General features: G+C 42.3%; 1 pseudogene; it reads right to left on the minus strand.

The window, feature by feature from the left end:
- Nucleotides 1–753: 753 nt before the first annotated feature.
- Nucleotides 754–871, minus strand: LOC126195866 (5S ribosomal RNA; annotated as a pseudogene).
- Nucleotides 872–4,853: the final 3,982 nt, after the last annotated feature.

Raw genomic sequence — 4,853 nt, forward strand, 5'->3', positions numbered from 1 at the left:
CATTTGAGCCATTTTGAGGCATTTTAACTTCCGCTGGAAGATTGCTCCAAGCTGTGATTCTGTGTGCAAGTCAGAATCACTGCTGGCTCTCTACGTCCTGGCTGGTGCCACCATGCAAATGCAACTTCTATCTGGCACACAACTCAACCACCACTCAACAGCAACTGCTGCCAACAGACCCGTCGTCGCCTGGGAATGGCATGCACTAAAGCACTCCAAGGCGTGGTAACCAGCGATGATGCCAGGTTCCAGATTGACAGCCCGATTGGAAGAATCAGCGTTTGAGAATGAGAATGTTACCACGAAATCATCAGCAAAGAATGAAATGAATAAATAAAATTAAACAATGAAGTGACTCTTTATTTAAAGAAAACACTTTATGATCTACAGACCCCCAAATAAAATTCTCCCTCGAAGGTAATGAAGAAGATATATCCAGGGCCGTAGCCTATTTATGGGACAGCGCCACAAAAATTTAAAATAAACAAGTCCTTCTTTTAATTCTACATTATGGGCTCTCTTGTAAAAGAATTAATAAAACTGAACTCCTCCTGAGCAGGCCATGAAGGCCCGACGGTACAGACCGGCCGCCGTGTCATCCTCAGCCCATAGGTGTCACTGGATGCCGATATGGAGGGGCATGTGGTCAACACACCGCTCTCCTGGCCGTATGTCAGTTTCCGAGACCGGAGCCGCTACTTCTCAATCAAGTAGCTCCTCACTCTGCCTCACAAGGGCTGAGTGCATCCCTCTTGCCAACAGCGCTCGGCAGACCGGATGGTCACCCATCCAAGTTCTAGGCCAGCCCGACAACGCTTAACTTCGGTGATCTGACGGGAACCGGTGCTACCACTGCGGCAAGGCCGTTGGTCGTCGTAAAAGAACAGACGTGATTATTTTCTACAGATTTATTTGGCTAATCTGAATTACTTCAGCATCCACCGCTCAAACCTTGCGCTCCTCACAACGAATTCCCAGAGACTGCCGGCGAATTGTGTGGCTCTTCAGTTGGCAAAACCACTAACAAATCTTTAAAAGAATAGGTAACAGGATTTTGTCAGTTTGAAATGAGTTAGATTTTGCGAAAAACCGATTTCCTCCATAAATCATTTTATACAAATAAGACCCGTAAAACTTCAAAACTTTCCATAATATCGACATCGCTGTAAGAATCTACCCGTCACGCGACACCTCAAACTGCAGTAGAAAAAGGACATTTTCAAAATAAAAGTTGATCAAAAACTTCAGTGTTACAGACCAAGCTCAAAATGTTGCCTTCAATCAGTAATAAAAACCATATTTTGAAACAACTAAGTTGGGAACGTATTATAAGTAGCTTCAATAAGATGAGGCAAAGGTGCAAAACAACTCTACATAGTAAGATTATATACAACTTTTATTTTAAGTCTGATTATTCGGGAAATATGTCGTTTCAATAAAACATAGGTAAAATTTTTTGGTTTGTACATTAGTTTTATTGTCTCGTATTTGGCTATCAGAAATGATTGCTTAATGATATTTTTAAAACTGAAACACTGATTTTTTTTAACATCTCGACTTTTTGTTCAATTTTTGTTTTGTTTTAATATAATTTTTCATGTTGTTGTTATGGTCTTCAGTCCAGAGACTGGTTTGATGCACCCTGCCATGTTACTCTATCCTGTGCAAGCTTCTTCATCTCTCAATACCTACTGCAAATTAAATCCTTCTGAATCTGCTTAGTGTATTCATCTCCTGGTCCCCCTCTACGATTTTTACCCTCCACGCTGCCCTCCAATACCAAATTGGTGACCCCTTGATGCCCCAGAATATGCCCTACCAACCGACCCCTTCTTCTAGTCAAGTTGTGTCACAAATTTCTCTTCTCTCCAGTTCTGTTCAATACCTCCTCATTTGTTATGTGATCTACCCATCTAATCTTCAGCATTCTTCTGTAGTACCACATTTCGAAAGCTTCTATTCTCTTCTTGTCTAAACTATTTATCGTCCATTTTTCACTGCCATACATGGCTACACTCCATACAAATACTTTCAGAAACGACTTCCTGACACTTAAATCTATACTCGATGTTAACAAATTTCTCTTCTTCAGAAACGCTTTCCTTGCCATTGCCAGTCTACATTTTATTTCCTCTCTACTTCGACCATCATTAGTTATTCTTCTCCCAAATAACAAAACTCCTTTACTACCTTAAGTGTCTCATTTCCTAATCTAATTCCTTCAGCATAACCCGAGTTAACTCGACTACATTCCATTAGCTTCGTTTTGCTTTTGTTGATGTTCATCATATATCCTGCTTTTTCATACAAATTTTAATAAGTGGTGTTGAATTCTTTTCGTTTTTTAATTTCACAGATTCTCTAAATCATATATTCTGTAGTAACATACTACACAGTTACTAATAAATCTTAAATGTTGCGTTTGAGCTTTTAGTTCGAAAACTGCTTCTGGTTTATTACTACAAAATTCCTTCGGAAAGGTCCCACACCACAGGCATCTGGAGGTCGGTAGACCCTAAACACAGGCCTGCGTGCCATCGGTCGGATGCACCTGCTGCAACCAACTTCTTGTCCGCTATGCTCATGATTAACTGCATCTGACAGGGTAACGATTATGACGAAAAGGTGGAGGAGCAGGAGGAGGAAGGGGAGGACAACAGTTGTTAATGCCTAGAGAAAATAAAGAACGAACAAAAAAATTCGGTGCTTGTAGAGAGCAAACTGCTTTTGTAGAATTCCAGTTGTGTTTGAAAATGCCCTGAACGACGTGTTACGACGTCAGTGCCCCCATGCCGTGTTATTTGACAGGCAGGTGTTCGCCAGCTGCCGTGTGACACGTGAGTTGCAGCAGACAGAAATACTGCTTCTGTTGGTGTTCCGCTGCCCCACGCATGACTTAACCTGGAGGCGCGGAGAACGTCACTGATGACGTCCAATGTAGAGCAGCAGATTTCTTCGCTTCCCTTCATCAGTTCTTCGATAATTTCACCGAACAGCTTCACCGTCATCGTGTCTAAGCTACAGGTTGACACTTATTGTATAAAAAATGGTTCAAATGGCTCTGAGCACTATGGGACTTAACTTCTGAGGTCATCAGTACCCTAGAACTTAGAACTACTTAACTAACCTAAGGACATCACACACATCCATGCCCGAGGCAGGATTCGAACTTGCAACCGTAGCGGTCACGCGGTTCCAGACTGTAGCGCCTAGAACCGCTCGGCCATCCCGGCCGGCGCTTATTGTATCAACCAACTTCGAAAGATAACAGAAACGTAGTGAACGCAAATAGTAGTTTAAGGGAGTTATTAAATAGAAGCGTATAAATTGGCAGTTACTGCAGTATGTAACGCATATCGGGAGACCTCACTACAACTCGAAACTAGCTTCCTCCAAATATGCCCCCATTTTCCTGAATGTACTGCAGAAGTCGTCGGAGGTAGGCTTGCACAACACGCCTTAACATTTCCTAAAGAATGCCGAATGGCAGTCTGAAGTTCGTCAGATAGGTTGCCTGCAAACGACTGAGAAAAGCTCTTTCCTTCACGTATCCCCGCAGGAAGTAATCCGGAGCTTTTAAATCTGGGGAACGGAATGGCAACGACACACCAGCCAAAAAACGATATCATTTTGTTTGGAACCACTGTCAGAGTATTGCCATACTTTGACGTGTTGTGGGACCTGTTGCATCGTCGTGCTGAAACCTAATGCCACTCAGTAACACTCTGGCCTGCCATTCTGGAATGAGGAAATCCTGCGACTTGCAGTAGCGGTCGCCATTCACGTCCGGCATCATCTTCAAAAAATAACGCAAAGTAATCCCACACATGCCAACTGCGCACCCTACCACAAGTTTTGAACTTGCCTGCTCCTTTTAAGCATTGTCGATTCTCCTGAGACCTAATATAAAAAGTTTTACTTGTTAACATATGCAGTCATTAAAAAGTTTGCTTAATCGACTTCATTTGATGGACAAAGAGTGGTTCTCGTTTAATCATTGTAAGATTGCCAGTGGAGTTTGTGATTCTGTTTTCCTATCCATGTCTCTCAGCTCAAAAATGGCTCTGAGCACTATGGGACTCAACTGCTGAGGTCATTAGTCCCCTATAACTTAGAACTAGTTAAACCTAACTAACCTAAGGACATCACAAACATCCATGCCCGAGGCAGGATTCGAACCTGCGACCGTAGCGGTCTTGCGGTTCCAGACTGCAGCGCCTTTAACCGCACGGCCACTTCGGCCGGCGTCTCTCAGCTCCTGAACAGCCTATAGTTTACGAGAATGACAAACGTTTCTGTTATAATTCAAAAATGCGAATATTTCCTGGGCAGAGTGAGGGATGTAAAAGAAGGGAACTAGCTTTTCGACATATTTGGCAGTTTCAAAGACATTCAAAAGGATCTGCGCTTTTTTACTTATTAGTATTAGCACCCATGTCATGTAATATCGTGTCAAGTAAAGAAACATGATGTCATGACGTTTAACATGACATATTCCATCATGTCATCCATTATGGCATTTATCATTTCGTCCAATATGTAACAACATGTCATTAAAGTTTAAGATGCGTGCGTCCCCACTCTGGGATACTTCCTATTGTTGATGTACGCCGATTATGGAATACTTCCTATCATAGATGTACCTCCATTCTCTGATACTTCCCACTACAGATGCACGATAATCTTTAGAAGCGCATAACTTTGTGTCTATTTGTTCTTACACCTCTCACCATACAAGTAACAGGGAGTGGACCTAAGAGAGCTCACTGCTCTGTGGAAATAGGGTTAACTCGTAAAAAAGCGTGAAAATGTCAAGATGTTGCGATTTAAATGTTTTTGAACGTACAAGATGT

The sequence above is a fragment of the Schistocerca nitens genome, chromosome 7 (genome assembly GCF_023898315.1).
Source record: "Schistocerca nitens isolate TAMUIC-IGC-003100 chromosome 7, iqSchNite1.1, whole genome shotgun sequence".
NCBI lineage: Eukaryota > Metazoa > Arthropoda > Insecta > Orthoptera > Acrididae > Schistocerca > Schistocerca nitens.